The sequence below is a fragment of the Eriocheir sinensis genome, chromosome 55 (assembly GCF_024679095.1).
Source record: "Eriocheir sinensis breed Jianghai 21 chromosome 55, ASM2467909v1, whole genome shotgun sequence".
Lineage (NCBI taxonomy): Eukaryota > Metazoa > Arthropoda > Malacostraca > Decapoda > Varunidae > Eriocheir > Eriocheir sinensis.
Window position 1 is genome coordinate 1,919,973 of NC_066563.1, and position 11,443 is coordinate 1,931,415.

Below are 11,443 nucleotides of genomic sequence, written 5' to 3' on the forward strand. Positions count from 1 at the left end.
GGTAGCAGTGGTAGTAGTAGTAGTAGTAGTAGTAGTAGAAGTAGTAATTGTAGTAGTAGTAGTAGTAATCAGAATCCTGCTGAAATTACTGCTTACCTCTGATTCAACGTCATTAATATAGAAAAATAAACAACAGTGGGCGCAGTAAGGAGCCCTATGGAACCCCTCTCGTCACTCAGCCAAGTTAAAAATATTACCCCCTTAATGTCTAGTCTTGTTTTTTTTTTTCTATAGTTAACACACGCCCTAATCCACCTCACCACCTACCCATCAATACCCTTTCCAACACACACACACACACACACACACACACACACAGAGGACGTGACCCGTTTTAATACTCCTCGCCCACGTCACTTTTCCCGCGGTGTGTTCTGCAATCCTCACACCCTTTTATTTTTCACGTTTCCATTTCCGTCGTTGTTTTGTTAATCTACGCACTGCAGAGAGAGAGAGAGAGAGAGAGAGAGAGAGAGAGAGATCGGACCAAAATACATTCCAAAACCATTCTGCCGTCAAGTAAAGGTGAAAAAAAAAGAATTACCTGATAGCAAATATAGCTTAAAGATCGACTATTCGCTATACGTTAGAAAAAGTTAAAAAAAAAGGAAATGAATGTGGAAATAAAACATGTATACGTTGACTAGAATCTTTTTATCACACTAACAACCAACGGAGAGAGAGAGAGAGAGAGAGAGAGAGAGAGAGAGAGAGAGAGAGAGAGAGGGGACAAAAATACAATCCAAAACCATTCTGCCGTAAAGTAAATAAAGAAATACCTGACAGCAAACAAAAGCTTAAAGATCAACGTCTCTCTTTACGTCCAAAATGAAAAAAAAACAAATGAAAAATGAAAAATAAAAGTGTATTACGTTGACTCGAATCTCTTCATCGGACAAACAAGCAACACTTTTAATGCACTTTTGCGTCGCATTAGCCAGGAAGTCTCGGAAGAGTGTGAGTCTTCATATTCCGTCCGAAGCAGCTCGACTTAAAGTTCCGAAACTGTCCTTGAATGCAAAGTGTGTGGGAGGAGGGGGGAAGGGAAGAGGTATAGGAGGGAGGGAGGGAAGGGGTATAGGAGGGAGGGAGGGGAGATGAGATGAGGAAGGAAAAGGTGAAGGTGGAGAAGGAACACGATAGAGAAAAAATGAGAAGAGAGAGAAAAGAGAATGAGAAAAAAGAGAAACGAGAGAGAGAGAGAGAGGTAAATGAGAAAAAAGAGAATTAGAGAGAAATGAAAGAGAAAAAAGGAAGAGAAAAGAGAGATTAAAGATAGGGCCTACGCTTGTCTTTCCCTCTCACCTTTCCTTCTCTTCTTCCTCCTCCTCCTCCTCCTCCTCCTCTTCCTCCTAGTCGGGCCTGGAGAGTAAGGTGTCCCGGCGGCGCCCTTCTCAAGTACCCATCGACGTGGATCCTCTAGAGACAAAAGGAATCGCCTACACAGAGGTTCCAGTCCTTCATTCCTCGCGTCAATTGTTTAGAGTTTGACGGATACGATCTTTTTTTTTTTTTTTTTTTACTGTTCGGTGCTTAGCGTTTTTTTTTTATTATTGTCAGTATTTAACGGAACTTTTTTAAGAATGAGAAATTATCGGTGTTGTTGTACTACTACTACTACTACTACTACTACTACTACTACTACTACTACTACTACTACTATTACTATTACTACTACTACTATTACTACTACTGCTGCTACTACTACTATTACTACTACTGCTATTACTACTACTGCTACTACTACTACTACTGCTACTACTACTACTACTACTACTACTCGTTCCCCTACTTCAACTACTACGACTATTTCTATTTTTATTGTTATTATCAGTATATTATTATCACCATCATCGTCATCACCATCATCATCAGGAGCAGCAGCCTTGCCCCTCCCATTAGCGTGTAGCAGCGGCGATGTGTCTCCTTTTTCCCGGTGAGGGCGCGGCACTTCGGCTCCTGCGTCACGGCACCGCAAGGGCCAAAGCCGCGCCGCCAGCGTGTCCCCGGAGGCTGTGAGGTTCCGCGGCCCTTAATCACGCCTTTCTAAGTCTGTAATCAAATGAGGAAGTGTGTGTGTGTGTGTGTGTGTGTGTGTGTGTGTGTGTGTGTGTGTGTGTGTGTGTGTGTGTGTATGCCAGTGAGAACGAGACTAAAATAGAGGAGGATAATACGATGAAAAATGTTACATCGTTCGAATAGAAAACAATAAAAGAAAGCTAAACAAAACTGGTCGCGTAGATAAATAAAAAAAAATAGGAAAGAGAAATTTGAGGAAAAAAAGTATTATGGAAGTCACTTGAAAAGGACATTAAAGCTTTTTTGACGCATTTTCTCGATTTTTTGCAACGTGGGTCAAGCGAAAGTTTGTGTTCGGTCTGTCAGCAAATCAGTTGGCGAGGACTTTGACTTCGCCCAATCACGATTCAGCTTCTCCCCTCACATTCCCGCCCTCTATTCTACTTCCCCTCCCCCCCCCCCCCCGCCCCTCCCCCATCCCCCTTCCTTCTCCCCCCCACCTCCTCCCATCCGCCCTCCCTCTTCCTTCTTCCCTTTTCCCTCCGTTCCTCCATTCCCCTCCCTTCTTCCTCCTCCCCTCTCCCCTCCACCAGTCCCCCTTCCTTTTTCCATACATTCTCTTGTCCCTCTTCCATCTAACTTCTTATCTCTCCTTCCCTCTCTCCCTCTCTCTGTCTCTCTCTCTTTCCTTTTCCACCTCTCCTTCTTCTCTTTTCCCTCTTCTCTCCAACTTCTTCCCTCACTTTCCTTTCCCCTCCTTTTCTCTTATCCCTCTTCCCTTTAACTTCTTCCCTCGCTTTCCCCTCCTTTCTCCACCCCCAGCCCCTTGCCTCCATTCCTCCCTCGGTTCTCTTTTCTTCCTTTTCTGTCTCCTCCCTTTTTCCCTCAACTTCTCTTACTTTCCTCACTTTAAGTTTCATCCTTCCAATTTTCTGCCCATCCCTCCTTCCCTCCGTCTGTCTGTCTCTCTTTCCCCTCTGCTCCTCTCCCCTCTTTTTTCTGTTTTACTTCTCTATTTCCCGCGTTCGTGTTTCAATTTCCTATTCCTCTTCCCTTCAGTTCGTTTCTACTCCTTCATTTCTCTCCATATTTCTCTCTCTTTTTTACTTTAGTCTCATCCTTCAGTTTTCCTTCCGTTTCTTCCTCTATCTCTTTACTTCCTTCAATACTTTGTTCTCTCTTTCCCGTCTCAGTTATTTTCTCTTCCTTTCTCTTCACCCTTCATTCCAGCTTCTTTCTTTCCTATTCCTCTCTAACGTTTGCTCAGTACGTTCGTTCCCTCCTATCCTTCACTCAACCCAGCTTTTCCCTTTTCCTTCTTTCACTTTGTTTTCCTTTCTTCTTCCCTCTAACGCTTTTCCTCACTTCTCTTTTCCCTATCATTTATTTCGTCTTTCCTTCTCTCCCACTGTCACGGTTTTCTTTTCCCCTCCCCTATCCTGACGTTTTTTCCCTTTCCTTCCTCCTATTCCTTTTCTCCCCTTCTCCCTATTCTGTCTCCTTATCCCACCAACTTCACCTTTTTTCCAACTCCCTCCCTGATTCACACACTCATTCAGCCTTTTCCACTCCCTGCCACTCCCTCTTTTCCTCCCCCTCGCCTCCCTGCTCCTTTCCCTCCCTCTTTACCTCCATACACGGTTTTATGCTAATATTGCGAGCTGGTTCCGGGGTGGCGAGCGGCCGAGGGGAAATGAGAGGGAATGCAACGCCCGAAGGTAATTTCCCATTTAAACTCCGTCGATAACCAAATCTTCTCTCTCTCTCTCTCTCTCTCTCTCTCTCTCTCTCTCTCTCTCTCTCTCTCTCTCTCTCTCTCTCTCTCTCTCTCTCTCTCTCTCTCTCTCTCTTCCCCTTTTTTCCCCTTCCACACTCTTATATTTTCATCTTCAGGTCTCTTGTCTGTTTGCAAACGATTTTTCGCCCCCATATTTCTTTTCCACTCAAGAGCCTGTGAGTGTGTGTGTGTGTGTGTGTGTGTGTGTGTGTGTGTGTGCGCGCTTGTTTCTGCAGTTCTCTTACCTTCGTCCTCCTGTGCTGCCCCTCCACCGCCTCCTTCCTCCACCCCTCCCCCTCAGTCCTCCACTCTCCTCCATCCTCTACGTCAACCCCTTCAGAGGATTGTTCTCCCACTCCTCTAATCTCCCTGCAGTGGGTGTCCTCTCTGGGGGCTGGAAAGTGGGCAACCCCTTCATCTCTCTCACCCACTCCAGGCTTCTACCGTATACGAGAACACACACACACACACACACACACACACACACACACACACACACACATACACACACACACGGAGTCAGTCAAGGGCATCACAAAACAGAAAAGACTGCCAATAACTGATCCCACAAAAATATAACAAAACTCAAAAGAAACCTGGCATAAAAAAACATAAATCAAAGAGGAAGAAAGGAAGAAAAAGGTACCTGGGAAGACAGTCATAGAAGCACACTGACTGATGAACTGTGCAAAGACTGACAGGTTAAAGAGAGCAAGAAAAACACACACTTTTGTCTAGTTACAGTCGCTCATCGCACACTGCCACTGACCGTCCGCCTCGCCTGGACGCTCGAACTGAAACACAAATACCATGAACCAAAGTTAATTGCTCTCATTATATTCGGTATTTAACTTTTACACACATTTATATTTCCGCCTCACACACACACACACACACACACACACACACACACACACACACACACGTACAGAAATAAAATCAAGTATTTATTTTTTACACCGCTTCTGTGAGCATCGCGTTATACCTCCTACAAAGTCAAGTTAGAAGCGTCATCGTCGTAGTCGTAGTCGTAGTCGTAGTACCCACCGTTGTCGTCGTTACAGGGCCTGGCGGAGTCATTCTATCGATGGTGGAATTATTCGACAGGAAACGACTCTCGGGTTGCTCGCGGGCGGCTCTTGTTACGACCCTCAATGAGAAGGTCTCGTTTCCTAGTCCCCTCATTACCTCTTCCACCCCTCGCCCTCTTCCTTATCATCATCCTCATCTGTATGCGACTGCTGCTCCTACCTCTGTTCTTGCTCCTTCTCTGACCCCTCCTCCTCCTCAACCTAGCTACTACTACTACTACTACTACTGCTACCACTACTACTTTCTTTTTACTGAGATTCCTCCTCCTCCTCCTCCTCCTCCTCCTCCGCTTACATCTATTCCGCCTCTTCCTTGTTTCTCTTCTTTCCCTTCCTCCTCGCCCACTTGAAAACAAATACTGGACTGACAAGAATCTCCTTTATATCTTTCGTTTTAGTAGTAGTAGTAGTTGTTGTTGTTGTTGTTGTTGTTGTTGTTGTTGTTGTTGTTTTAGATGGCAGTGTTGATTTCATTGATTTCATCGAGGTTGTTTTTCGTTGCTTTTTTTAAGTTATTGTTTTGTATCTCTTCGTCTTAATCATCACCATCATCATCATCATCATCTCTCTTCTCATTCGTCTACATCTTTTTCTTTTGTTTCTGCTTCTTCCTCCCCATCATCTTTGTTTTCTTCTCATCCTTCTTTTTCTTCCATTTTTTTTCTCTCTTCCTTATATCCCGAAAAAACTCTGGAAGGGTCTCATTTTTTACGACGATTTTATACCAATTTTCCTTCGTTTTCCTCCTCCTCCTTTTTTTTCTGGGCCACTCAAAGAAAAGGTCGCGGCAGGATTACCTTACCTGTCTCACTTGAAGGGGCGACTCACCTGTCTTCCTGCGCAGGTGAAAAAGGGAAGAGTGAACCTTACCTCTCCTACTCTACTCCACCTCCTCCATTTCCTCTTTCTCTTTTTTTTTTTCCTCTTCCTCTCCTCTTCCTCCTTGTACGTGTCGCTGTTTTCTTTCCTCTAGTTTTTTCTTTCCTCCTCGACCCTTCTCTCGCCATCTATATCCATCTATCCATCTTCCTGTTATGTATGTATCTATCTGCATCTATCTTTTTATCTATCTATCTATTTACCTATCTAATCTTTCATTCTTATATTGGCATCTCATTATTTTTCTCCTTCTTTAATTAACTCATGATTTATTCTTTATTCCCAGCTTCCTTCCTTTCTTTCTTCCTTCATTTATCCGACCCATCCTTTCCCTCTTCCTTCCTTTTCTTCTTCCTTTCTTTCTTCCTTCTCCCATCTGATCCATCCTTTCCTTCTTCTTCCAGCCATTCATCCATCCACCCTCCTCTTTCTCCTTTATTTCTTCTCCTTTTTCCTCACTCCCAACCTTCCTTGAACCCTCTCTCACTCCCTTTCATCCTCCCTCCGTTCCTCCTCCCCCTTCCACCTCCTCCTCCATCTTAAGAAATATGGCTGATGGAGACGAATTTAAAGAGACTTTCCGACTCGCCTGTTAAGATTTAATTTCTTCGCTATCACCATAATCGTAGTGACGACGTGAGGAAGAAGAATCAGCCCTTTGTTATAATCTTTTCCCTCTCTCCCCTTTACACTTCTTCCGCTGCAGTGTCTCCCTCCTCTCCCTTCCCTGTTCGTGCCCGTCGCTCCCCTTCTCTTCCAGGACACTCTCATCCCCCTCCAGTATTTTTTCAAAGGAACACAGCAGAGTAACGAGTAGTCTTTTACCTTCCATTGTACTCCGTGTGTTACAAAGATGCTGGCGCGAGAATCAATATTGGCAGAGTTACACCTTGTTCCTGTTCCGTTTTCGCTTCTGTATTTGCTCTCGGAATTTATGAAGGAAAACGGGACTAGGTTATCCACCAGTGTATCTTTTTCTTTTCTTTTATTCCATATTGTGTTTTTTCTCGTTGTTTTGTGGGCATGGCGTAAAAAGTTAAATAGGCTTTACATTAGTTGCTGTCATACAAATATATATAGATACATTTTTTTTTTGTCATATGTGAAGGAAATTAATTGATATATGTAGAATGTACTGAATGTGTCTAAAAAAAACTAATGCCTCTCATATTGACAGACTAAAAATACAGAAAAGAAATGGAAAAAAAGGTAAGAGAGGTAAAAACAAACAAGGGAAGACATAGAAACAAACTAATGGAGCTTGAAAGGAGAATGGGTTATACTTTGAAACTGTCAGCACATATATAACGAAGAGAGAGAGAGAGAGAGAGAGACGGACATACATACATACAGACAGACTGACAGACACTCACAGACAAACAGACAGACAGATAGACCGAAAAAAACAAATAACAAGAATCACCCAACCCATATGACACACAAAACAAGCATTAGTGGCAACTTAATATATAGAAAAGAAAAAAAGAAAAGAAAGTGGAATGATAAATAAATCGATGAAATAACACCAGACAATCAGGTACGGAAGATGAAAAAAATATATATACGACAAGAACAAGAGAAAAAGGTCAGCTCCAAAACGGGTAGCATAACGTAATAAAGCAGACATTTCCAACACCTAAAACACATGAAGGGAAAAAAAAGGGGTGTAATAAAAAACTAAATGAAAAATAGCGTAAAAAAAATAGATATGGAAGCTGCCAAGTATAAAAAAAGAGTAGAAAAAAAAGGCGCCCACTCCCCGACGACTTTGGAAACTACGGCCATCAGCATCACGCACCAATATCACCAATTGGCCGCCGCTCCTCCAGCCATAGAGACGACAATTTACTGTATTATTATGGGCCTGCAGAGGGACACCGGTTACCTAGACGGCGGACTAGAGGCTGTGAGGGGCAGGGGGGTGAGGAGGACGAGGACGAGGAAGAGAAGGAAGAAGAGGACGAGAAGGAGGACTACGAGAGAGAGAGAGAGAGAGAGAGAGGCTAACTGATAACCAAGCAGATACAGAGATAGAAGTATGTTAAAAAAAAAACGTAGATTGAAAATACGAAAAAAATCATGTGAGTGTTCAGTCATCATGCATCATCAGAATTAAAGCTTCACTAAATTAAATACAGAACGTAAAGGCAGAAAAGGTGATTGCATATTAAGATAGCAAATGACAGAAGTATGGAGTGAAAGAGGAGTGCAGGGAGTGGCAGAGAGATACAGACCGACTATTTTATTTACCTTCAGCACATGTAAGGTGTCTCAGAGGACTTCAAAGGAGAGAGAGAGAGAGAGAATAAGAAAATAAAAAAGATAAAAAGTCCTCACTTCCTCACCCCATCTTAGGTTGACGGTTCCCCGAAGAATAAAAAGTGAAAATCTTTATTTCTTTTACTTTTTTTTTTGCGGGGGGGCAGCACGGACCTTTCATAACCTTCAATAGCCACGCCCTTCCTTCTCTTCCTACCTCCCCTTCCCGCCTTCTTCCTTCTCTCTTTCTTTCCCTCCCTCTTTTCCTCTCCGCCTCCTCCCTTTCAAAGCTAATTACCAGAGATTAGGTTCCCGCCGTAAAAACTCCAAGTGAAGCGAGTCTCTTCCCGAAATAGCAACCCGGAGGCTGTGTGTGTGTGTGTGTGTGTGTGTGTGTGTGTGTGTGTGTGTGTGTGTGTGTGTGTGTTTGGGTGGAAGAGAGGATAAGAGGCCTAACACAACTAACTTATTTATAGACCAATCTCCTACAAGCTCCAAGACGTACATTCTAGACCACTTGGTTTATTAAGAAAGTAAATATTTAATCGTCTCTATAGAGGGAATTTATTTATATATTTACATGTGGTGAGTAGGTAGTGGAGAAGGCAATGAAAGTGTATTATATCTCCGTGGTCAACACACACACACACACACACACACACACACACACACACACCAAGCACCCATAATCTTCCTCCACTCTCTACCTGTGCATCTCCGCGGATCAACCAGGCCGTACCACCTCACCTGCGCATCTAATTACCTAATCCCGTTACCTGGGGAGCATCAGCGGGATTACACCTTTACAAAATTAGGCCCCGTGAATAGCAGGTTACAGGTGCAAACTGACAGGAATTGCCGCAGGGGGGTGAGAGGAGAGGAGGCCTGGTGATCGGTATAATTGTTGCCTACCTCAGTATTGGGAGCTGTTGTTGTGGTGGTGGTGGTATTGGTGTTGCTTTGTTTTGTTTGTTTGTTGTCGTTGTTGTTTCCATTCATTGTTATTGTTACTGTTGTTATCATAGTCAACAAGGTCATCATCGTCATCGTTTCATCATTAAAGCTTTCTTACTAATTGTTTTTAATAACATAGTTTTATTCCTTTTTATAGTTTGTTTGGTTGATTCCTTTTTCTTTTTACACTTCTTCTTCTTCTTCTTCTTCTTCTTCTTCTTCTTCTTCTTCTTCTTCTCAAAAGTGGTTGTGGTGGTGGTGGTGGTGGTGGTAACTGTCATGTTACGACAAGAACATGTTATTTGTGTGCACATTTTGTAAAGAAAGTGGCCGTGATTTTCCGGAGGAGTTTCATAATATGATTTTCCCTGCTTTTTACCAACATTTTTTTACATCACACACACACTCTCTCTCTCTCTCTCTCTCTCTCTCTCTCTCTCTCTCTCTCTCTCTCTCTCTCTCTCTCTCTCTCTCTCTCTCTCTCTCTCTCTCTCTCTCTCTCTCTCTCTCTCTCTGTATGTGTGTGTGTGTGTGTGTGTGTGTGTGTGTGTGTGTGTGTGTGTGTGTGTGTGTGTGTGTGTTTCAGCTTCCCTCCCTTTTCAATAATGTCCATTCTTCCTGCAGTATTTCCTCCTTCATTTAACCGGTATTTTATTTAGTTTTCTTCTGGTTCTTTTTTCCAGTCTCCTTCCCTTTATCTCGCTTCCCTCTCCGCCTGCCCTCCCTCTCTGCTTGTGTCACCTGGAGGAGCCTCGAGTGAGTCTATTCAAAGAAAACCTGGCGAGTGGAGGGAGACTGCGGAAATAGCTGCCACCGCCACGAAGCCCAGACTTTCAATAAACATTCAGATATACATGTTTAACTTCACTTACAGGCTTTCATCGATGGAGTATATATGTTGTTTGTTTTTGCATTAGTTTCCATGCTGCTCTCTCTCTCTCTCTCTCTCTCTCTCTCTCTCTCTCTCTCTCTCTCTCTCTCTCTCTCTCTCTCTCTCTCTCTCTCTCTCTCTCTCTCTCTCTCTCTCTCTCTCTCTCTCTCTCTCTTCAGCTAGATAGATAGATAGATAGATAGATGGATAGGTATAGACTCCTTTGTTTGATGGGCAGGTAGGTAGATAGATAGATAGATAACAAGGTATGTAGGCATGCATGTAGACGGGATATTAATGTGTCTTTAATACTGACCATTTATTTTGTTACCCGAAAAAATGAATCCCCGATATACCCGTCAATAACTAAGTTTCCCTCCAGACTCCCCTCCCTTCCCTCCCTCCCTCCCTCGTCCTTCCCTCCGCCTTGTCATCTTTCATATTTAATAAGCGCCGAACCTGCTGACGAGGGCAGCCTTAGGAACCATCAAATCTCAGCCCTGGGACGTGTTCTGCCTCTCTCCCTCCCTCCTTCCTCTTTCCTTCCTTCCCTTCCTCCCTCCTTTCCTCTTTCCTTCCTTCCCTCCCTCCCTCCCTCCTTTCCTCTTTCCTTCCCTCCCTCCCTCCTTCCCTCTTTCCTTCCTTCCCTCCCTCCCTCCTTCCTCTTTCCTTCCTTCCTTTCCTCCCTCCCTCCTTTCCTCTTTCCTTCCCTCCCTCCCTCCTTCCTTCTTTCCTTCCCTCCCTCACTCCCTCCTTTCCTCTTTCCTTCCCTCCCTCCCTCCTTCCTTCTTTCCTTCCCCCCCTCACTCCCTCCTTTCCTCTTTCCTTCCCTCCCTCCCTTCTTTCATCTTTCCTTCCTTCCCACCCTCCTTCCCTCTTTCCTCCCTCCCTCCCTCTTTCCTTCCTTCCCTCCCTTCCTCCTCTTTTTTTACGTCCTCTCTCCCTGCGCTTCCTCTCTCGTTTTTTACTCTCCCTCCCTCATCCCTCTGACCCGCTTTTTTTCCCTTTCTTTCTCTCTTCCTCTCTCTTCTTTTTCAACTTCGTGATTTATGCGAGTTCCTTCCTTTTTCTTTTCCTTCAATTTATTAGTATTTTCTTCATATGGTCGCGTTCAATACTGCAATGATTTATTCAGACCCCTTATTGTCTCGCTTCTTTTTTGGCTTTGAATTCTTTTTTGCAAACTTAATAATTTTCTTTGTCTTGAATATTTGTTTTAGTTATTTCCCTTTTACTTCTTTCCCAGTTATTTCATCTTTGTCAATATGTTTTTACTTGACTGTTTTCATATTCAACGACAGGACTAGAAGCGTTGTATATATTCATTTTTGTTGTTATATATAAAAACCGACAAATTCGTGTCTCTCGTAACCCTTGGAAATCTTTATGGTCTTAGATTCTAAACTTGCAAGGAAGATGCAGATTATTTCATTCACTTCGCCGACTCCCGGATGATGGCATGTGTTTGTGCACGTCAAGACTTGTTGGGTCGGAGCTGTTAGACGATTCCACCTTTCACTTGAACTATTTACGAAGGCCAAAAAGGAGATCAGTCTTGTTCTCATGCGTGTTTCTTTAGGTTCATGGTACAGA